Source organism: Caretta caretta, chromosome 7 (assembly GCF_965140235.1).
Source record: "Caretta caretta isolate rCarCar2 chromosome 7, rCarCar1.hap1, whole genome shotgun sequence".
Lineage (NCBI taxonomy): Eukaryota > Metazoa > Chordata > Testudines > Cheloniidae > Caretta > Caretta caretta.
Genome location: NC_134212.1, coordinates 12,398,338 through 12,423,090, shown reverse-complemented (window position 1 = coordinate 12,423,090; position 24,753 = coordinate 12,398,338). Strand labels below are relative to the sequence as shown.

The 24,753-nt window shown below is 42.0% G+C and overlaps 1 protein-coding gene across 5 annotated transcripts in view; it reads left to right on the top strand.

The window, feature by feature from the left end:
* The first annotated feature begins 7,192 nt into the window (after window positions 1-7,192).
* The window catches only part of CNTN3 (contactin 3), a 244,007-nt gene continuing 226,446 nt past the window's right edge, over window positions 7,193-24,753 (top strand). For 2 of the 5 annotated variants that reach the window (XM_048856854.2, XM_075130255.1), the window contains exon 1: window positions 8,398-8,531. The gene's annotated coding sequence lies outside the window, so the exon portion shown is untranslated. Of the gene's footprint in view, window positions 7,411-8,395; window positions 8,532-24,753 lie in introns of those variants that run through there. The other 3 variants (XM_048856856.2, XM_048856857.2, XM_048856858.2) reach the window with 3 other exon arrangements.

Genomic DNA, 24,753 nt, shown 5'->3' with positions numbered 1-24,753 from the left:
TATATATAAAACAAATTTTGCCAAGCCTAATTATTTTATACGGCTAAGTAATTATGGTGATGTGTAAATGTGACTTTCCATGACTGGCACGGATTCTGGCATAAGTTTTACACCAAATACATAGTGCAGGAAGCAGGACACCGTACCAAATGAGTGGGTGGATGATGGAAGATGTTCATTAATCAGGAATACCTTGAAATCTATGAGAATCTTTCCATTAACTTCAATCAACTTTTGATCATGACCCAATGGCCTAAATTTCCAAAGAAACGATAAGATGGAAGGCAAATTTTTATGGCCTGACAGCAGTAAGAGAAAAATAAACCAGTCTAAAAGGGAGCATTTAAGTTTTCTCATTCTCCACGGAAGAAGTGGAAGTTAATGTCCTTTTTAAAAACCATTTTGTAGAGAGTATTACGGTGAATTGGAATTGGAAGAATGTTTGTAATTGGGGTTGTGTTGATCATTTAAATGTAATGAGGAAAGTGACACTAAGTTTAAAACAGATATTCATGAATGCTGGTCAGAGTTCAGGGTGCAATTTCCAGTTGGAACTCAGTTTGCAGAATTGGGTATGTCCTCTGTAGGGAACATGTATTATCTTTTGAGATTTTTCTTGGAGAATGTTTGTTCAAGTCTTAATATTAATTCCCTTGTTTTTTAAGGTGTGTGTTTGTTTGTTTTTTAGTGGTGGTGGTGGTGGTAGCAGTAACTTTTAACTTCCTCACAGGTAATTTTTTATTTTAATCTCCTAGGGATTTTTTTTAAATTACTGTATTTGTAATAATTTAGCTCCTGATGCACGGCACCAAAACTGCCCTCACTCTAGGATGCAATGATGTTTGACAAATAGGTCATTAATAACCCACCTTCCTTATTATCTCGGTTGAATTAGTGTCTGGATTTCCCTGATGTTGCCTATAAACTCCTTTTGCACCAATGAGGCAATTTGTATCGGTTATTACTGGCACAGATTTGTTTTTCTTTTAACTGTATAGTTTTCAGCATTATTAGAGCCTAATTCAAAAAAGCCTACCTAATCAGGACAGACTAAAGTATATGTTTCTATAGGGATAGATTTAAGTACAGGCTTAAACATTTTCCTGAACTGGGTGTCCTGGTTCCCCCTCTTGCATCATTTATTCCTAGATTATAGGCCAGAATGGATCATTGTGATCATCTACTCCAGGGACCGGCAACCTTCAGCACACTTCCCACAGCCCCCACTGGCCTGAGATGGCGAACTGCGGCCAGTGGCAGCTGCCATCGGCCGAACCTGCGGACGCTGCAGGTAAACAAACTGGCCCGGCCAGCCAGTGGCTTTCCCTGACGGGCCGCGTGCCAAAGGTTGCCAATCCCTGATCTACTCTGACTTCCTGCATAACACAGGCCACAGAACTTCTCTGAATGGATTCTTGCTTGAACTACAGCATATCTTAAAAAACATCCAATCGTGATTTAAATATTTCCAATGGTTAATTTAACCTGAGAATTTCTCAGGCACCCATCTAATTTGGGATTAATGCTGTTTTTCATTTCAGGCGCCCATTGCTCAGCATTATTTATGCTCATTGTCTGAGTATCATATGTATATGGATGATACAAAGTTTAGATTTAACTGTTTTATGCCTTTTGTTTCAACCTCTTTGGAACACCTGAGGTGTTTAATAATGACCTTTTTGATGTTACTACCTGGATTTTCTAATGTTAAGAACTCTACCACATTGTTGTAGCACCATTCACTGGTTGCATGAGAACAAAAGTGCTGTTTAATAAGCATCAGTAGTGATTAATTGCTTGATTGGCTGAATTGATGAAGAAATCTCCCCAATGCTTATATCCCCCAGTGACTGTATTGGTTTTGATAAATCACCTGCATGTGATTAATAGTTCTCAACTCACTCTCAAGTCTACCTTTTAATATTTAGCATTTCACATGGAAAGAAGCATTGCACAGGTGCAGAAATACTTATAAAAATAAGGTTCCTGGTAAATGCTTTTTAGTATAATGAAGAGTCAGTGAATATACAAGCATGGTAAGCGATGTTCCCTCTAATTTTTGACAGGCTGTGTGCGTAAAAAATTTCTTCTGTTCAAATTTTTGTGCGTGCGGTGTTTCGCCGTGTGCACAGGGTTTAGGATCTGTGTGCGTGCACACATGTGCACAGCTTAGAGGGAACAGTGGTGGTAAGAACAAGGGCAGAGGCAAGCCATAACTACGCTGAACACAATCACCTAATGACATCGATCATACTCGAGAGTGTGTTGCTTTTTAAGAATAATTCTTCACAGATCAGAATTTACTGACCACCAATCTTTACCTGCAATGGCTATCCACAGCTTTCCTTTCCTGCTTTCCAGCTCTGCACAATAAGCCCTGCAGAAGAATATTTTAGATATAGTCTGAGTCCTTATGTCTTTTTAAAAGAAATGGTGAGGGAAGACGAACACTACATAAAGCAGAAGTTTGTCTTACTAACATATGATATCGCCTCTCTCCTTTTAGAACTTCAGTATATCCCTGTGCCATTGTCAATACCAGCTGCTCTAACAATATGGGCTGCATTTTTGAAGAAATGGAGCCATTAATACAGAAAAACTCCTGTATTCAGTAAACGGTTGGATTATTTAACTGTCACTCCACTAGCACAAGAGAAGAATAAAAGAAAAGTTGAATTTTGTAATAAACCTGTTTTACTAGATTAGAAAAAAATCACATGCCCTTTCCTCTAGCTTTTAAGGTTGCTGTAAAATGTCTGTCCCTTCCACAAGCTTGCCAGTCAGCCCTAGATACTAAGGTTGTTTCTGCTCAAGGTGGCCAATTAAGAGCAAATGCTAAGAACTGATCCCTGCATTTTCATAGATAAGACCATTGCAGGTAGAAACTCTGGTATGTAGGAAATGGATCATATTTTAATGCCTAATATCTGCTGATCTGATTAACCCCACATGTTATAAAAATGAGTGTTTGCTAATGTACAAGTAAAAACACACAAGACACCTAAAACTTTAGTGTGGTTCTCTCAGTCACTTATTCCTGATAACAAATGCTATCCTCCTCCTCTCTATCCCATAGTTCCCCGATTGCTTTTAAATTTCCATCTAACTACACATTAAATCATCCCACCATTTTAATTTTCTCTCTCCAGGAGTTCAAGATATTGTATATCAGTTTGCAATCACTCAGCACTCAACCTTCCTGTTACTCTTTTCTTTCTCTACCATGTGCTCTGCAGTACAACTGCACGTCATTCACACCCTTTCATTATTTTCATATTAGTCACCCTGGTCTGATCCAGGTCCTTTCTACATTTGGACCAATTTGCACCAATATAACTGATTAGTTATTACATTTGTGCAAACCCCTAATGGGGGGATGCTACACCAGGGCAAGGCAGGGCTTATACTGGTGCAATTTAATTCAGTACCATAATGAATTTCCTTATCCTACTGTATTGGCCCTTCATTAGCCTTCCCCTCTTACTCTCCCACCCCCATTACAATCACCGGTTCAGATGACCCACTGGTTGCAATGATGGAAGCACTAGTGGAAACAACAGTATAGGATTTTTCAAAAGGCCTCACCCAAGGTGGGATTTTCAAAAGTGGTCAGCGATGGATGGCCTAATTCTCCTGCCACCGAAGTTAGTGGTAACAGGAGAATTAGGCCATCCATCGCTGAGCACTTTTGAAAATCCCACCTTGGGTGTCTATGCCCACTGTTGTTTTTAATGAAGTATCCCCTCGACCTGTCGTGAGCAGGGTTAGATCACCTGGTGGTAAAACCACTGGCGGCAGCAGGCGCTGCATTCGCACTAGTGCTCCTGCAGCGTTAGCAAGAGCAATGAGGTGAAATGATTTTGTGGGCAAGAAGCAGCGTGGGATGCAGCTGCAGTCGTCCTAGCTAGTTCTCAACACTGCCACTACACGCAGCCTACAAGTTCTCCTGTGCTTTAAAAAATGAGCACGTACCGTCATCAAGATGTGTACATTCAACATTCCGATCTTGTTTCCATAGGCCACTGAAGACACTGATGACAATATGCTCTAGTAATACTTGGTTTTGATAGAGAATACATAGTCTCTACTTTGTGCATGATGTTGTAAATACCAGCTGGGTAAGGCTTTGCAAAAATGGGCCTCGCTGTGATTTAAGGAGATGAAAATTTCTTAAAAATTAGAAGACTTCTACACATTCGATACAACACCAAAAACAAACAAAAAACCCAAGGCAGAAAGTGCAACACTTTCAAACAACATTGCAATGTCTTTGGAGCCATTGATTTAACCGCAACCAGAGCCTCGTGTATTTTGTTGGTAACTTAGCACACGTTATGTAGTAGCCCTTTCCATCCACCAGTCTCAAAGAACTTTACAAAAAGTGTTACCACCCACCATCTCGCAGATGGGGAAACTGAGACATGGAGCAGCAGAAGCCCACATTTTCAAAAGTGGCCTTTACTTCTGAGTTGCTCAACATCTGGCATTCCATGTGGAGACTAAAGGCAATAAATTCTTCTCTCTCTGAAGCATCAGCCACTGTCAGTCCAGTGGTCCAGGAGCCTCTCACAGACTTTCTGTTTCCATTTTTGCCAATGGATTATATATGATTTTTGTAGGGGGATAATTAGGTTTGGGCACTAGGAGGGGGAATTAATTAATCAGTGCTTCTGTCAATGGAGGAGAGATTGGCATATGAGAGGGGGAATATGGAAATGGCAACTGCAAAAAAGGTTGTGAGCAATTTTCACGTGGGGAGTTGTGGCAGCTGTGAACTTTGTCACTCAGATATTTTGTCACTGGAAGTGCAATGTACCCCTGAAGACTGAACTAATAGGTTTTGTGAAAACTGTATGACAGGAGTAGGCAGCAGGAATCCCTGATTCCAGTGACTGAGTGCACAGGGGCAGTGCATGTTCTACTGGTGGTGGTACAGCCTACAGGCTGCAAACCTTGGGAGCATGGTGGGAGGAGAATCATGTGAAATCAGGAAAGCCAGCCATGATGTTTGGTGCGGTGTAAGTGTGTGTGTGTAAAATGGAGTCTACAAACCCCATAATGAACATAGAAAGTGGGGGTGGGGGGAGAGTCTCTCCTGTTTACAAGCAAGTAGCTTGATCACAACTGCTCGCTGCTGCCAATCAGAGGGGCAGAAAGGCCTGAGATAGCCTTCTGCATCAGGCTGCCTCCAAGAAAACAGGAGACTCAGAGAGATTGAAAGCCCAAAAAGTGAAGGGCTGACAGGCTTAATTGAAGGTGAGGGGCCAGGAACTGACCTGATTGAGAGCAAAGTAAGGAAGGTCAGTCAAGAGAAGCTGAGGCCCCTCGAGAGTCCACCCCAAGAGGCAGTGACAGGGACAAGTGTCATTAAGGAATGCTTTTGTTCAATACATACTGTAGATCTATGCCAATAATGGATGTCAGGGGAGTTATTTTTTTTTAAAAGTTTGGTCTCACTAAGCATGAAATTTGGGAGTTTCTTGGCTGAGCTATTAAAATGCTGACACACCCATACCCATCAACTTTCACCTTGCACTCAGGCTGGCTTTGCTTGTAAATCAAAGCTAATTTTTGTTGCCTGTTTAATGTTTGGGAAGTATTAGTTAGAAAGCACTACAGCAGCCGCATATCTGCATATACAAGTTCTGAGATATGTCTAAAGTGACTCTTGAATGACTAGTGGAAATGAAAAATTCATTAGATGGAAGGCGTGCAGGACATTCAATTAAGTTATTGTTATTATTAAACATTTATATTAATGGTAGCATCCAGAACGCCCAGACAGTAGAAAGGCATCATTGTGTTAGGTGCTGTACAAATACATGTGAAAGCATACTATTCGGCCTCTTAAGTGTTCACAGTCTATGAAGTGGTTCTTTCAATAATAGGTAATAGTCTTAGGGGGAGGGATAGCTCAGTGGTTTGAGCATTGGCCTGCTAAACCCAACATTGTGAGTTCAATCCTTAAGGGGGCCATTTAGGGATGTGGGGCAAAAATCTGGGGATTGGTCCTGCTTTGAGCAGGGGGTTGGACTAGATGACCTCCTGAGGTCCCTTCCAACCCTGATATTCTATGATTCTCTTCCCTCTGCATCAGTACTGAATCAAAGATCTATTACCAAGGCCTGACCACCTGTGGCCGTTAGAAGATCTCACAGGACTTTGTGCAAGTATAAGAGAGCTAACGTCAGCATGTAGGCCAAAACTCCAAACTAGGTAAACATATTGTGCCCAGGGAAAATTTAGCCTGACGTTGTGTGTGTGTATGTATGTATATATATATAAGAGTAATTCTTCCCTTCCCCTCCTCTATGTGATCATTGTGTTGTAGTGTTTTTGCTGCATTTCATTTCAGAGGCAGCTGCCTTTCAGTGCTGGGCCGTTCTTACACAGAGATTCTAAACTTGCAATCAGTGCTCATATAAACTCCCCTTGAGGTCACAGGGCCAAATTAATTTTTGGTATAACTCCAGGAGAAGTTACTCCAGCCCACATTTACCCTACTCTACTTTGGGATCCTGCCCAGTGTGTGGGACCATGGAGTGTTCAGTGATCACTGGGTGCCTCAAGGTGCTTGTAAGAGAACTGTTTTATTCTGTGCCTGGTTCCAACTGGCTGTGGATAACAAGACACTCATAGTGCTCTGCCCTGGCACTCTGGCAGGAAAAGCTCAGCTCTTAAAGCCACAGTCACCACAGGGTGAAAAGCATTATAGAAAAGTTATTACTGTTAGTTGCATAACACCCTCAAATAGGATTTCTAATGGAGATTTCTAATGGAGACTCAGCCTTAATTACAGGCACCATTACTATAAAAGCATAATCAGCCGGAGCCAGATTCAATAAAACCTCCATCTAGCTCCCCCAGTGAGGTAACACCCATGAACTTGATTTTATTTTTCTTGGGGGACAGCCCAGAAATTCGATGGACTTTTTATTTAAGCCTGGATGAGTCAAGGTTTTTTGTAAATATCAAGGTTTTCGTTTGCTCGGAGTCTAGGAACGGAGAGTCAAGACATGAGCCCCACAAGGCAATCTCCTCATGGCACCCGCAGACATTCCCTTCTTGCTTCTGTCCATGTTGCACCACGTTGGCTAATGCAGTCGGTTCATCATTGCGCCGGTAAATTCTAGTAACGCTTCCCTCGCGCCGCTGCCCCTGGACTTTCAATTGCCTTAAATCCCTCCCAGCACTAATCAGCTTTTACCAGAACATGCAAAGCGAACGAGGTTTTACTTTTTATCGTGCAGGAGGCAGAGTCTAGTTATCCCCCCCCTCCTTCAGAATGTGCAGCCAGGGGCTCAAAGGAATTAACCCTCTTGCTATTTGAAAATAGCTGTGCACTTCTTTTTAAGTCTCTCTCCGTGCCGAAGGACGACATCGACACGGCTGCTGGGGGGGCGGCACTGGGTAAGGAAAGATCGGTCTGAGCGGGGTGCAGAATGATTTGGTACCCGGAGGGCGGGGAAGGCACCCGGCTGGAACACCGGATTGTCCCGGTCTCCTGTTTACCAGGGCGAAATCAGCATGGGATTGGGTGCTCACATTTGCCACATCGCAAGCCAGGTGATTTCCGTAGAGAGCAAAGCAAGGGGCTCGGATGCAATTGCGCGGCTTTAAAAAAAAAAAAAAAAAAAAAAAAAGCAAACGGGCCCTTACGATTAGTAAAAGCAACGACTTCCCTTTTCTCAACCCCCCCCCCCCACCTCCTCTCCCTCCCCAAACCCGCACGCGGAGGGCAATCAGCGCGAAGGGATGCCGAGGGCCGGAGAAACGCCCGCAGCTCAGCCCAGACTGCGACAAGAAATTACCAGGGCGACCGAGCTCGTGAAAGGCGCGGGGAAGGACTTGAGCAAGTTTCCTGCCGTCTGAAGTCCCCCCGCCCAGTTCTCCCCAATCCGGCCGAAGTATCTTCATTGGAGGGCCCTTTACACGCCCCCCCCCCCCACCCCGGCACCCTTCAAGCGGGGTTCGGGCTGGCGGGGGGGGCAGGGGGGTTGGCAGCAGCTGCCGTTTCCAGGCTCACCCCCATCGGGATCCATCCTCTGCCCACCGCGGCGGCTGCAGGGCACCTGGGCGTTTGCCCGTCTCCTCCCCCGACCTTAACCCAGCCTCCTGCCTCGGCGCTCCGCCCGCGCCCCGGCGTGGGGGCAAAGCCCAGCGAAGGCGCGCTGGCCCCGGCCCTTCGCAAGCCCTGGCCCCTCGCCGCCAGCCCGTGTGTGTGTGTGTGTGTGTGTGTGTGTGTGTGTGCGGGGGGGGCGGCCCCCCGCCGAGCAGGCCTCCCCTCGCAGGGGGCCCAGAGCTCCGGCGGGCGGGGGGCTGCTCGGCGCAGGCAGCGGCTGGCGACCGGGGGCGGGAGAAGGGAAGCTGGGGGGGGGGGGCAGCCCGGTGCGGGTTCGAGGCGCCGTCGCCCCTCCCCGCTCCCTGCCCCTCCCCACCTCGCGCGGTGATGGAGGGGCGGCGCTCCGGGCTCCGGAGCAGGCGGCGGGCGCCGCAGGATTACACTCCGCTGCTCCCCGGGACCCGCCAAGGTAGGTGGCTCTGCTGCTGCCGCCGGGTGCGGGCAGAGGGGGACTGGGGGGGGGGGGTCGCCCGCGGGCTGGTCCCGGCCGGGGGCGGGAAGGGCCCTTGCGGGGGTGTAAACTTCGGGGGAACAAAAGTTGGGCTGGTGCCGGCTAACGTCCCGGGGAAGCGTAGATCCCGCGGGGCGCTCGCCTCGCCCTGGTACCCGGCTTCCCGGGAGAGCGGCGCGCGCGCTGGCAGGGCAAGTTCTCTCCCGCCTGCTTCTTCTGGCGGCCTGACGCGGTGCCCCCGGTGTGCCGCCGCGCCTTTCGCCGCTTCTGCAGGGCTGTCTGGGTCGGGCGGCGCGTCTCGTTTATCTCCCGCGTGGGGCAGCGCTCTGGCTCGGCTCGGCGGCAGCGAAACCCGCACGCTCCTGCGGCCAAAGCCCCCTCTTTTATTTGTTTTTTTTCGTTTGTTCCCACCCAAACTCAATCCTCCGCAGGGGTTTCCAGGTGGAAGCTCTCCCAGGCGCTGTATGAATGCAGCCTGGGCTTGCTTCCGTCTCCTCATCTTTTCCCTCCTCCCCTGGTGTTAATATCTTTAAAAATGTTAAGTTCTTGCGTTGCTATGGTTAAAGCAGAGCGGTCAGAAGAACATCCATATATTGCTGAGCTTGGGGTGTAAGCAACGGCAAATGAAGTTTTATCAGAGCTACAGCTTTGTGAGCGTTAAAAGCATGAGGAGGAGAAGTTTGTAACAATCAACAGAAATACTTCCAAGGATAAGAATGAGGTCAGAAAATCTGACAGATGCAGTGCGTAAATTAATCACAGTAAAATAGATTTAAGAAGAAGTGGGAGACCGGTGCACCAGAGCCCTGGCTGTGCCATCCCAACGGAGATCAGTGTCACACATTGACAAAAACTCTGATTTGGATATAGATTATAATTAGTAAAAAGACAAGGAGGACTTGTGGCACCTTAGAGACTAACCAATTTATTTGAACATAAGCTTTCCTGAGCTACAGCTCACTTCATCGGTTGCATTCATCCTTTTGAAAGGACCATGTGCCTTTATTTAAAAAAATACTCTGGAGTTATTTTTCCACTGTGCCATGCTAAACACATTACTGAAAACGAAATAATTACTTTTTTTTTTTACACAAAATATGATGCTGGCAGTTTCATAGGTTGTACAGTCATCTTCTTTAGCAACAGTGAACTGTGAAACATAATGCTGCTGTTCTGGCTGAACTGGTCTGTGTTAGTTTCACTAAACAAATGTCTTCACTTTTACTTCTGCATGCACTACAGCAAAGAGGTTTTTCATGTTATTTTTCTTTCTTTAGAAGTTGTGTGTGTGGAATGTTTACAAGTTATATTTCCTGCAGCACCAACCTATTCCTGCAGGGATAGAAACAAGGGGTAATATTTTCAAAACCGCCTGGCTGATTTGGGAGCCTAACTTCCATTAACTTTCAATGAGTCTTAGGCTCTTTGGTGCCTAAATCACTTTTGAAAATGTGACTGTAAAGCCCCTGTTCTGCAGTCTTTAGCAAATGCGTATTATGCACTGTGACAGCCCCATTCAAAAATACCATAGCAATACATTTATAGAAAAACTTCAAATGTTTATTTGCATTTAATTGCGCTAAAGTTTCTGTTTTGTTTACAACTCATTCTTATACATAATTTCAGTGTATTCAGTTACTAAAGTTAAATTTCTCTCTCCCATTTCATTTAAAGATCTGCTCAGTCATGTGTTCTGAAGTGCAAATCATTGTTTCAATTATTATACTGAATGCTTAAAATCCACTAACAATTGAAGGGCCCCAATGTGAGTTGCTTTACGCCACCGTCTTTCTCGTCAATGGAGATGAGGGTGTTTGGCATTAGAGCTAGTCCAACATTTTCAAAATTCCAATGAAACTTTTTGCAAAATGTCTGTGACATCTTCCACACAACATTCCTTTGTTTTTTGACCATCTTATAGAATGGCTGAAAATTTTCAAAAATTTGAAATATCAATGATTTTCCCCCCTGGAAAATTAGAACGGATTTTCATCCAGTTCTACTTAGCATCTGAGGAATATATGTGGCACCTCTCAGTATCAGGTGTTAAATGCAAAATATTGTTCAGTAGAGTCTCATTAATTATTTACTGGATCAAACTTGAACAAATACACTTTCTTCTCCTCATACAAACTTGCTCGTTTATTTCTATCATGTGGTTGCAAATTTTTTTTAAAGACCTCCACCCTCAAACATGGAGAATCATAGGACTCACCCATGTTGCCTAAACATCTTGCAAGATATTACAGTAATTTTACACAACATTTCAGCAGTTAGAGACAGAAGACTTTGATTCATCTAGTCCATTTCTCTTCCCATGCAGAGTTGTCCTCCACCATATACTTTTAAAGCATTTGATTCAGTTTACTGTAGTTTGGCTGTTCTTTGCAGTTGTGGACTTTCTGCAATGATGTTGTGGGTAAAGGCTTTTTGAGCTCTCTGCAGTCGAAATTTAGATTCAGATTAATCTACAAGAGCTTGAGCCAGTGGTGAAGTCCCAAGAGATCTGTGGTGTATGCTCACCACTGCTGCTCGTGGGCCAGACCCCAACTCAGGGCTTGTCTACACAGAGCAGCAATGTGCATTATGGGGTAGGGGTATTATTTCTGAAGTGCACTCAAATGTTGCGCATTAATTGGTCTGTGCAGACCTTGTTTGTGCACACGGAAAGTTCCCTAGTGCACTTTAATGTAGTACTGAAACAATACTACATTTAAGCACACTAGGAAACGTTTAGTGCGCACCAGCAATTTCTGTATAGACCAATTAATGTGCAACATGTTAGTGCACTTTAGAAATCACCCTCCCTCATAAGGCATGTTATCCCACCATGTAAACAAGACCTTAGTTTCAGTTTCCACTTCATTAGACCATCTGTGATGTTAGCAAGACCTGTAGATCCACTGACCTGCATGTAACCTGTTTGAGACTTGCCCTACTACCAATGACAGAGGTGGTACCAAATGCACTATATTCAACATATGCTTTTTCACTCAGTGTGGAGTGTCCTGGTTGAAGCTTTGTAGATAGTTGAAGTTATATAGGAACTCAGAAAAACATCAGGAACTTGAAGAGATCAAGTAGTCAAACGGATTGGAAACTTGTTACAGGAGAAATGTAATCTTTGGCTCAAATTATGTGCCAAGTTTCAGGTCAGAGTGATTTGATTTCTAATTTTTTTTTATAGGCAAGTAGAAACAAGAAATAAGGGTTTATAATGGAAATGCTGACAGAATTTTATGGCATTGCAAATGGTGTTGCTACTCTGCATGCAAACATTGCTAGAAAGTTATTTATTATGCAAGAAGCTTTGTTGCAAAGGAGGTTGGAACAGATACTTTTAAAGGCATTTTTGAAGGAAATATTTAATAGATATGTATAATTTTTATTGAAGAAATACTATTGAATTGAGAACCTATTTAAGGGGCCCAATTCTTTTTGCATCTGTGTATTTGAGGGCAGAATTGGGTTTTAGATGAATTACACTGATTCTATAATAGTTCTGTTCAAAGCTATTAGGAGATACAAATATTATAATTTATTAACTAGTGCATTCACTGTGGGCTAAAACTAGATATGCAGAGTTCATAACCTGGAACAAAATTTATTTGCCACTTAAAAATCGTTTGGCTTCCTAATAGGAGTAACAAAGAAAGGCACTTCTTGTTTTCAGATGAATTTGTGCATTCCTATAACTGAGAAACACTTTGATGTGAAGTATAATGTAGCATCTGATTAGTATAAAAAAGAGTCTGTTTTTAAAAATATGGTGTAATAATAATACCTAGCTTTTCTATAGTGCTTTTCATCAGTGTATCTCAAAGCACTTTCCAGTCTTTAAATGTCATATCTCTGAAAATTCTCCTTGAAGTCAATGTAAATGTAAGGGCTGCAGACGTTAGCCTAAAGATTTTTACTATATTGGATGTGAATGTGTGTTGGTGGCTACAGTGAATGGGTTAACTGGATCTCTGACTTCTCCTGGTCTCTGAGTGCATTCCCCTCTGGTACTGTGCCTCTAGTTTTCACCTTTCTTTTGGGATGAAATCGCATGATTATCCCATTGTCAGACTAGCCCTGGGCTCATTCCCCTGTGATCAACTGTGATTACCTCAGCAGGCTTGACTTCCTTCGGTGCCTGTGCATCTGTTCCCTCCAAGAGCAATGACAGTGGTAATCAGTGACCAGACAGCCTTCTTAAAGCAAAATATTACTTATTTAGAATGAAACCTAGAGAAAACAGATCTTAAAACAACAAACCAATCCGTGTGCCTAGCTGCCTCTCCCTCAAGCTTACTCTCTAGGTCTAGATCTTCAGACACCTATTGCAGAGTCTTTTGGTGTGTTGGTGTGTCCCTCTGGACAGCTCCTGACAGATGACTCCCATTGTCCTCTCCTAAGAGGGCGTTTTAATTGTTTAGTGTCCAGCCCAAAGGGACACAGCTATTTAGGCAGTCTGGGAGTCTGGAAGTATGCCCTTGCTTGTAATTGCTCCCCAGTGTTTGTTGGGAGGTTGGCTTATCTCTATCTATTGTGCATCAGGTCATGTTGCTCTGCTGCAGTGCTAAAATGGACTGAAAGCTCTAGCTTTATAGCTGCAGTGGCTCAGTTAATCCTCTCAGTTCAATCCCACAAAGTGGGTTGTTTGAATAACTGCTTGTCTGCAGAAATAATGCAACCCAGTGGATTTTATCAGTGTGACATGAACGTAATGTAGACTTGCAGGTACTAGAAACATTAAGCTCCGATTTGCACATAAAAATGTCGCTATTCTAAAAAAAATAAAAGGGAAGGGATGAGATTACCACTATTCTTGTTGTGTGTGAGGAACCTATAAACATAGGGGGAAGGGGAAGAGGTAGAGTCAATCGTTATCAAAAGAGAGTGTGGAAAGTGGGTGGAGTAAGCTCCTCATTGGATATCAGAAGGGGAAGTGAGTGGAGCTCTGGATTCATTAGGAAGTGGGGCTTGGTTTATTAGGCACTTCTGGAAGGTGGGAAGTCTAGTATCTGATTTTATATAAAGCTAGTTTGATTGTCCACATTTTTCCAGTGTTCCTAGTGCTGTACTATATACTAGGTGGTGGTTTCTTATTCAAACACTGGTAAGGGTGGAATCTGCTAATTGATATTGCAAATGGGTGACTCCAGATTGCGTGATTGTGTCTGATTCAATGGGCCTAAAGTTAAAAGAAGAGAGAGGAAACAGTTTGCTGAATGGAATGATGTAATGAAAATAGATAACTCTTCTAACGGAATGCTTTTGTTGAGAGTTTTTAAATAGTAAGATAGAACAGATCCATTTTCATTTCAAAACATGTAGAAAACCTGTTTCTTGGGATTCTTCAAGATTTAATGTACTATTGCAGGAATCAGTCTACTGAAATGGAAAAGCAGAATATGGGTTTTTATGAGTCTGTAACTGAAGTGTGTTCAGTGCCACCAGTATTGCCATCAAAACACACTTACAATTTAAGTCCCTCTCCCAGACCTTCTAGCAGATCTTCAATATTAATTTCACTCAAGAACAGTCTCCTTCAAATGAGAGAGAGGGAAAAAAAGGCAAAGGTCAATTGGTGATTAGGCCACTTAAAAGCAATTAAAAGGCCAAAACTTGAACTTGACAAGATTGAAATTATCTTTATGCCAACACCAATGCCTTCATTTGATCATAAAATGTCCAGTCAAAGAAATTATTCAAGCACATTGCACGGGATATACTTTTTGGGTCAGATTTACACTCTCACATCCTGTAGCAGGTGCTGTAAGTGAATAGAGGGAAAAGTTAAATGAAACATCACTAGTGTGAATGCAACATATTTTACTGAACATAAGAAAGGACCAAATAATAGCGACAGGCATCCACACGGGGGGAAAGCTCATGATATGGATTCTATGTGCAAAAAGAAAAATGCAGACTGTTGTGTCTAAACCATCAAAATCCTGACAAAATATGACAAGGAAGACATATTGTAGACATGATGACAAATGATCAGAGAACTTTCCAACTCCAATCATCTTAAATTTATGATGTATGGCTATGCAGCAGGTGACTTAATCCTGAGTACCAAGGAATACCTAACACAGCCCTAAGGCAAGCTGCAGATCTTCCAGGGTTCTTTTGCATGCACCAACTACCTAATGGTTAGTTGATTGGAAAAAGGAAGAATAATACCCCAACTTCTCAATGACACTTGGTGGAACTCTTAGGTAGATTGTTTTCTTTTTAATCCAGAGAATATGCATATGTTGAAATTTGCACTGGGAATGAGGAGAATTTAGATCAGAACACAGCACAAAACTTGCACAACAAGGGCTTCCTGAGAGAGCTACTAAAATGTTTTTGGAAGGACTTGACAGATTACAGGCTTACATGACTTGCACGGTCTCTGTGGAACTGTAGGTTGATCTAATTAATGACAGTGGACTGGAACCACACAGGGATAACTTTTTTTTAAATAGCAAGCCAATTCAGAGCATCTATGCAGCCTTTCTGTTACTTACCCAACATGACTGATCCCAAATAAGAAGCTCATAGGTTGAGCTTAGAACAGGTAGAAGAATTAGAAATGTGGTTATCTTAATTTTTTTAACATTCAGGAATAAAGATCTAGATTTCTAAAAAATCTAAAGCTGAAAAAATTTGTAGTACCATTTAATGTTTTAAGCTATGTACTGTATCTTTAAAAAAACTGATGCCCTAGTCTAAAGGAACACAGGTTACATAAGAAGAAATTTTCTTCCTACGGACAATGCATAAGGCTGCTGCTCTTTAAACTATATGTGTTTAAAAATAAATTACTGACTGATAACATAGTTGTTGTATTGTGCGTTGTATCCACTCTAGTAATTATTATTCCTACCTCATAACATTTAGAATAAGCCAGAGACTGTTCCAAACTGCAGTCTGAATTTTCAAGAAGAATTCACCTTATGTTCAGCTGGATAATGGTTGATGATGATCCACACACATAATTCAGTGGGATTATGGAATGTGAGTGGCAAGAAATGACTTCCAGCCGCAAGGCTATGTGTCCCCAGTGTCTGGTATCTTCATGCTTCACAATCAGTGGAATAACTTGCTATGTGAACCCAAGAAAACAGGACATTGCAACATGGGATGCAAAAGATCCATGAGTGTATGTGGTTTTATGGGTCTTCCCCTCTCCTTCTTGTGGAAAACTTCAACTTTAGGATGAAAAAAAAAATTAAGTTTGGAAATGATGCCTTATGCCTCCCATTCTTCTTCATGAGCCAGGCTCGTTGGTTGGCCTATATCGCTCAGGATGACCAGGGACTCCCTTGATGCACCACAGCGGCCCAGCAAGCGGGAGAAAACCAATCTGCTCTGGTGACTCTACTATTTGGATTTGTAGCTGACCTTCTGACTCCTTCCTGTCAGCTCCTATTGCCTTCATACAGAACCTTTCTTCCCCCACTGGGGCACTTAATGCTGCCTGCTGTTCCTATCTGATCCTTTCCCCTACCTGTCAGTCTGTCCCTACAAACACACATACAGCCTTTCGAAACTGCCTTTCCCTTTTTTCCCCACAGGCTACCTTTGCCTTTCTTTACTTCTCCTGCACCAAATGGTTGTTGTTTATTTTAGGAAGACACATACAATGTACGGTTTAAATGCGGGATGACAGGGACACAAACAAGTGGAGGCCCCAACTAAGTGGCTCTTCATTTGGGTTAGGTATTTTGGAACTTGCCATGATGTGTTGGAACCTGTTAGCATGAACTCTTGTTTTCACACCTGGATGCCATGTTGTGCACTAACTTCCAGTACACTTCTGTAGAAAGTATTTAGCACGTAATTCTTGTTTTGTTTCTTTTAGGAACTAACAGGAATGTAATGCAGCTAGACTGATACAGCTCAAAATTTTTAAAGTTCAATAGGTAATTGATCCAAAATTGAAGAAGGATTTATTAGAAAACTTACTGAAATTGCGCAGGAATTTTTATGATGTCAGAAATCCACGTTTCCTACAGAGGGAACCATTATAAGCTTCTGAGTAAATAATGCAGATCTGTAAGAATGAGTATACATTCCAAAATATGCATTTATTCACAACTCCTCTGTAGCCTCTTTGTTCTTAAAAGCTACTACATATTCCTAAATGCATTAGTTGCTCTCCGGTTTCTGAATTTTTAAGTTGTTTTAGAATTTTTATTTATAATTTGTTGGAGACGATAAACACAAGACAGTAGCCACTGTGTTAACCACAACCTTAAAAAAGCCAGCGACAATCTGTTTAAATGTGTAGGTTTGTAGCAGAACTTTCCGCTCCTATTCTTAGTACACAGTTTGATCTTTCTGCTCCAGTCCGGTCATTCTGGGCCAGTTCCAAACCTGCTGTACATTGGCATATGCCAATATGAGGCAATGTATTTATATATTAAAGCAGGGGTTATTAAACTTCTGCTGCACAACTTACCTTATATCTACGGCTGTTCCATTAACATGTCAGCAGATTCTATAGAATACAAGTGCTGCAAGAGGACCCTTTGCCATTAACTTCACATTTTCTTGCTTTTCTAGTCAAGTGTTATCTTTTCAAAAGACATTGAAGGGAAATAGTGAGGTGTTTAGAGCCACAGCAGTAAACCAAGCCCCAAGAAGCGTGACAGCCTGGCATAAATATATTTTCAGAGTAACTGGACTTCTTCCCTCTGCAGTCTTCCGAACACCCCAGTATCTTCTCTCTTTCCCTCTGGCAAGATATTTTCCACAGGTCAGGATTCACTGAGAGCTGCCTTGGACTTTGCACTGGCCATTTGATGCTAAGTTGTGCCCATGAGTCGGTGACAGATGGCTAGAGGCAAATAACACTAAAGAAAGTAAACTCTGATTCTATAATCTACTGTGTAGTTTTAAATTGTTCTTAACAAGAAACTCACCTCAGCTTTCTTAACAAGGAACGCTGATTTCATTGGAGCCTACTAAAGATTGCATTATAAATAATGCTGTACAGCAATTCAAACCACAAATATCTTTAGTCAGACTTAGGCTTGAAAGAATTAGATTTTTATCATTACATATTGGTAAATGTCAATTTTTACAATACACACACAAACTGACAAAAAATATTGCCATTGATGATCAGATTTCCAGATCGGTGTAAAAGGGTGGCTTGCCCCTGGGTTGGAGAGCTAAGCCAGCCCTGATTGCAGGATGAGCCACACCTGGGTTGAATCAGATGATCCCAGGATAAAAAGTGCAGGAACTTGCAGCAAAGGGGAGGAAGCCCAGGAAACTGCAGCTGGGTCTGTAGATACAGTGGGGAGCAAGAAGGCTTCTGAATCAGGAGGGGAAAAGCTGATGAAGTAGGGGAGAGACTATGAGTACGTCTACACTGTAATTAAACACCCGTGGCTGGCCCGTGTCAGCTGACTCAGGCCAGGCTACTGGGCTGTAAAATTGCAGTGTAGATATTTAAAAGTAAGGAAGACTGCAGTCCGACCCCTAACATCTGCACTGCAGTTAAACAGCCCCATAACCCAAGCCCCTTGAGCCCCAGTCAGCTGACATGGGTCAGCTGTGAGTGTTTAATTGCAGCATAGACATAACCTATAAAGACCAACTGGGATAAAAACTCTGTGAGTTTGTGTTTTGTTCTGGATTAATCAGAAGAGAGACACTCTAGTGTTGAGGCGTAGAAGGCCAGTATGTACTGGAGGATTCAATAAATTGGACCCCAAGAGGGGATTTGTTAGAGCTATCTTTTGAACAGCAAGAGTTCTTAAAAGGACCCTAAATCAGGGAAAAGCAGAACAGAGCTATGTCAAGGTACCCCTGGCCAGGAGGGGGCGCTTGGAAGTCAGCTACATGATATTACAATAAGCAGAGTAAGAAAAACGCTGCTCCAGAGCTTAATGGATTTGAATTTAAGGATATTTACTTTGTATATTTTGACATGAGATTTTGATAATTTGTGTTATAACAACGATAAAGCTTTAATTTTTTGAGTCGTTAAATAATTGACCCCCCCTATAGTTTCTCACAACAGTGAAAATGTAAATTGATAAAAATTGAAAAAAAATGCTTAAAATAAACATGGATGTTATCAGTCAAAGTTGTATACAAAAACTGAATTCTGCCAAGCTAGTTATACCATATTGCAGAAAGTTATACCGTGAGTGGCTCTGAATTACATTAAACCAAATAATATATATTTCTCTTAGCTCGCATGCTATGAAATACAAGGCACTTTGAATGCTCTGTTCTTTGTTTTTTGTTTCTGTTAAACTGGAAATGTGCAAACTGTAAGTATACAGGATTAGCTGTGACTATTCAAATCAACACTTATTACTATGAAAAGTGTTCTTACTTTGTGACTTTAGCAATTGGCAAAATTGACATTCTCTCCAGATAGTGTGTAATCCTGTTTATTTCTTCTGGCAGTAGGTTTTGCTTTCCTTAATGTGATTCTTAAAGTGACTAATGCTGAAGTGACTAATATGGACTTACATAAATAGACAGATGAAGTAAGAGTGCAATAAAATATTGGTTCCTGTATACTTTTTTTTCTGAAAGAAAGGTTCTCTGTGGTGAACTTATTTTGATTGTGCACCTTCTTGAAATATAGATAGTGGATGGTGACTAAGAACTTTTTTCTTACACTGCATAGCCTTTACATTTCTCGACTGCAATTTGAGAAGAGTGCCGCATTTTGTGGCTACGCATTTGTACTTTGTAGATTTATAACTGCTTGTCACAGCTTGTAAAACCTTTGTGCAAATGAAGTCTGAATGCCAATATGGTGCCAGTAATTTTCCCGCTATCCCAGTGGGCCAATATGCTGCCTGATGCATTGTAGTTTTAACAAGGAAGCTGAGGATAGAATACGATTTTTATACTGTATCTGCATAGCAAGGCAAAAAAAAGAAAGAAAAAAGTAATGGAATGCCATTTCTGCTTATTCTACTGTAGATCTATTTTAATGTTGCCTGGTGGGCAAGGGAACCCAACTCTCCCCCACCCCCGCCCCCTGTGAAACCCTCAAAAAGGATAAATTGACTCAAATGGAGGCTTTTCATCCATCTTTTCTGAATATTTTCAAAGATGTGCCTCATTCAGTTTTCTTTATTTGCAGTAGAAAGTAGAAAATTAGAATTTTTTTGAAATTAAAAGCCTGTCTGTTTGATAGGTTTCAGAGGAACAGCCGTGTTAGTCTGTATTCGCAAAAAGAAAAGGAGTACTTGTGGCACCTTAGAGACTAACCAATTTATTTGAGCATGAGCTTTCGTGAGCTACAGCTCAACATATGCAACTGTTCTTAGGCATTATACAGTACAAGTGGCCTCAGATGTACATGTGGATCTCCTATTAAAGTCAGTGTGGATCTTTGGGAGAAGTGTGATTGAAATGCATATTTAAGGCCTGTTCTACACTGGGGGGGAATCGATCTAAGTTATGCAACTTCAGCTACGTAAATAACGTAGCTGAAGTCGATGTACTTAGATCTATCTACAGTGGTGTCTTCACTGCAGTAAGTCAATGGCTGACGCTCTCCCATCGACTCTGCCTGCGCCTCTCGCCCTGGTGGAGTATCGGAGTCAACAGGAGAGTGCTCGGCAGTCTATTTATCGCGTCTAGACTAGACTAGACGTGATAAATCGACTCCCGTTGGATCGATCGCTGCCTGTCGATCCAGCGGATAATGTAGACAAGCCCTAAGTCTCTCTAACTCGAGTACACAGTGTTGCTTTTGAAACTACATTACCATGTTTGTGATTTTGGGAGCGTTTTTTTCAGTCTGATAGAGCTTGATGCTCCCAAAGCAACGTTGTAGCTACACACATTTAGCTCTTTTGTGAAATTACAATATAATCAATCACAACTGCTTATAGTTGTAGATCTCTTTGCAATAAGTCAGTGAAAATAATCAAATAGCGTTCCACAGTCTGACTTCATATAAAGCATGGCCAGTGTACCTTTTTGTTATGCGCGAGGTCAAAGCAGTCACTTGCTGTGTTTTACACTACTTGACTGCTTAAGGACCAATCCAGTTTAATCCAACATTAGGTAGGTCAGTAAACGATAAATTCTGTTTCACTTACAAGGATACTGATTTCCACAGTTCATTTACAGTAAATCTATGCAGCCCAGGATTTGAAGGGATTCCATTTGTTGAATATTTTGGAATTCAAAGTAAAATGTGTGAGATGGAAAATGTCATGTAAATGTAATATAGTATGTGTGGGGGGGACTTTTTCACACAGAAGTCAGGAATTCAAACGTTTATGTTTCCCACAGTCAAATAATTTACTTCCCTTGTATATTTCAGAATAGAAACTGCTTTTGTTATCCAACTCGGGTATGCTCAGTTATTTTGTTATCCAACTGGGGTGGGGACAAGACAAAACAGCATCTTAATATTTTTTTCAATGGTGAGTCTCTTTCTGCCCCTGCCCTCCCTGAACTTGATGCCCCCTTTCTAAGATAGTGCTGGTGTGTGTGTATATTAGATATTTCATCTTAAAGCAGTGTTTCTCAAATGCGGCCACCAGGGGCTTTTCTTGAGGCCACAGCCTCCTGGGCTGTGATTGTGGGGGTGGGAGCAAAGTAGCAGCCCCTTCCTGTTGCACTACCTTGGTGTTGGTTGCTGGGGCTGCCAGCAGGGGTTGGGCTCTGCCACCCTCCAGAGGTACCTGAGGCACAACGCTGGGAGAAGCTGGCAGCTGGTGAGTTCCTCACCTTCCCAGGGGCAGTGGGACTCAGGCTTTGGGCATCAGCCCTGTGGTGGCAGGGCAGCAGGCTCTGGCCATGAGGCTTTGGGGTCCATGGGCTCAGGCTGTGCAGTGGCAGGACCTAGCAACCCAGCTCTGTCCCTGGGCCCCGTCTGCAGGGCTTCGGTCTCTGGACATGGGGCTTCAGGCTCCAGCCACCCACTGCCTCCCCCGACCCTCCATCCAGGGTTTAATTTACCACCAGGCTTGCCAGGGCTTAGTAGGTCTTCTGTAGAATGTGATATTTGCATGTTTGTTAATATCACATTTCATAACAGACTTTCTAGCCAACAATAAACAAATTACAATGATCTGGACGTGTATATGTGCATATGTATTTGGTTTTCCTAAAGGTAATTAAGTATTTTAGGAAAAAGTGTGAGAGTGGCCACCAAAAAATTTGTTCTGAGAACCCCTGTCTTAAAGGATATTTTTGTGGCAAGTCATGAGTGTCTAACATCAGGGAATTATAATGAATAATCTTCTAAACTCTAATCTAAACTGAAGCTAGAGTTCTGTTCTACTTCTAAAAATAAACTTTATTTTCCAGTTTCTGCATAGTTTTCAAATTCTGCTCTTTTTAAACTAATCATTAGGGGGAGGGAATGTTGCTTACTGTATAAATTAACAAATTACTGCTGCAGGATTTAGGGCATATCTACACTTGCCGGTAGATTGGCACTGCTGCAATCCATGCAGCGAGTGTCAATTTAGCGGGTCTGGTGAAGGCATGCTAAATCGATGGGAGAGCACTTTTTATAATTCTACCCAAAAAAAAAAAAAAAATCACAGGGCGAGATCGTGGAACCCTTACTCCTGGACTTTAATGGGATTACTTCTGTGAGTAAATGGTCATCAATGTCGGGGGGGAGGGGGCGAGGAAGCTGAATTTCAGTAGTCTCGATTGCATCTTGTTTTACTGTGGCTTTTCTCTGTTGGGCTGTCCGTAATCGGATCACATCATGATATAGAATCTTCCATTGTTACCAAAAAAACCCCACACCTCCAAAAATTGTACCTAACTGTAAGAAAATAGGGTTTTTTAAAACGAAAAAGGACTTGGGTAGCTTTCTTTTAGAATATCATCTTGGCAGCTAATATCTTTCTAGGTGCGAGAGTGGTGCCTCCTGAGTACTTTGGATATTAGCTGCATTCATCTACTCTCTGTGGTCCCATCTACTGTAAAACTCTAAGATAGTTTAAATAAAGATAGAAATTATAGAAATGGAGAAACTAGAACATATTACAAGGGACAGCTGGTGATCTTTGTTTCCTCTAATGTTGCCAACTGTAGCTCAGCAAAAGGACAAGGCCAGGGCATGCAAGCAGTAGGAAAGTTGTTCCAGGAAGATCTGAACTTAGTTTTGACCTCTGGACTTTACTTTGTCTTCCTGAATGCTCAGGGAGATGAATAGCAAGCTGGAGGGGTAGTAGAGTGCCAACTTCCAAGTCGCATGCTCAATCTACTGGGCTGGATATGAGAACTTTGGGGAGTTATATTTCTGGTGAAATGGGCCACCCTCTCTAGACCCTATGTTTCACATCTGAATAATCTCTAGACTATTTTATGTATTGTCAGGGGAGTCATCTTGCATTATCTCAAAGGCACTTCTGTGTAAAGTAACTAAAAACTAGCATTTGCTCTGTCACTGTAATCTTAGAAGGGAATTACAAAGGAGAAAGTACTGAGTTTGAAATAGATCCTGCAATGGATAACAGCCAGTGTGCTAAAATGAGGGCACAGATGATCTCAGACAGATCAGGGCATGGTTTTCTTTCAATTTGGCCTTAAGAATATATTAATTTTAAGAAATGTGGCTTGAACCGAAGGAAAATATGTTTGTGCCAATATAATGGGGAATTTATTCAAGGAGTGTTAAGTTAAAATAAGATAATGACCTTGCCAGTTTGAAAGGTATGGTCTAGGTTACCTACTATGTAAAGTGTGTGTTTGAGACACCGGTCCTGCCCTTGGACGGTCTAACTTTATCCATCTGGCTCTCTAGGAAATGTTCTTGTCCATGAATTAGCATTCACCTTTTATGAGTGCTGGCTCCAATTATTTTTCCTTCCCATCTGTCCTAATTTCTGATTGTTTTGATTAAATAGGAAAAGTGTGATTTTTAAAAAAATAAATAAAATTTGTTGTGCACATAAATGAATGTAAATGAACTTACTCCAAGAGGTGTTATGTGACAGGAGTGCATTTTGTACCTGTCTCTCTCCCCCTTAGAAGATCAGATTGTTTGTAAGTTTTATCTGACTCCTAAGGAATCTTACATTGGTTCTCTCAGGCTATTGCTTAGAAGTGTATAATACTTGTGCTTTATTTGGGGTTGAAAGTGCCTTAATATTAGTTTACCTATCCGTAATAGGAGGTTAGGGTGCAGACAAGTTTAAGTGGTTTACTCAACCTCACAGAACAAGCCCATAGCAGGGGGGATAGAACTTACATTTCTGACTCCTGGTTCCCTCTTCTAACCAAACGTTCCCACACCTTTTTCCCCAGAGTCAGACTGCCATATATTGGCCTGATTTTCAGAGGTGCTGTACACATGTAGTTTCCCTAATTTTGGTGGAAGCTGAGGATGTAGAAAACTTTTTTTGGAAATGAGGCCAATGCAGGAATAAAGTTAGTCACATTGGGATTTTCATTAAAAGCTGTTAATCTCAGAAGGTTAATGAGCTAAAAACAGTGTGGCCTAGTGATTAGAGCAGAGGAGAGGGAATCAATAGCAAAGTCAGGAATAGAATACTGGACTCCAGACTTGCTCTTGATGTTTGTTTTTCCCATGTGTAAATGGAAACAGTTGCCTGTGTGCAGCTTCATCCTTGGTTTGTAAAGTACTCCAGATCATCAGCACTCTCTAAGTGCAAAATATTGCTATTTCCCTACACCCAACATGTCTGTGCTGCTTACGTAATAAAAACAAATAGCACTATAGCTGAAATGGCAAATAATATCTTGTATCTTCTTGGAAAAAATGTTTTAAAAAGAGTAATTCAATCCATCACATTAGCCCAGTGCTTCTGTTGAAAGGAAAAGCGACGTAACTATGAGTTCTGGTAACATTTTGGGCTGTAGTTAATGACCACAGATGACACTGACTTCATAAAGTAATTGGAAATGAGGTTTGGAATATGAGTGTTCTTAAATTAAGGGAGCATAACTGATTGAGTGGGAGTACACAAGTAATAATGATTGCAAATGGGCACAAGTCACTTTGTCTATGAATGAGTGCACAGAGGATGCTGAGTATTAGTAAATATGAATAATTTATAATAACTTAAGGAGATACCAAGTGTTTCTGTATGATGAAATATGCATCATCCAGTGAATGTATGAATCATCTGATTTTGGTTTGATAGGTGATTATTTACTAGATGTCTGTTAATACAATAAAACCTGCTCAAGACTGTTGCTAACACAAATATGTATCCTAGTC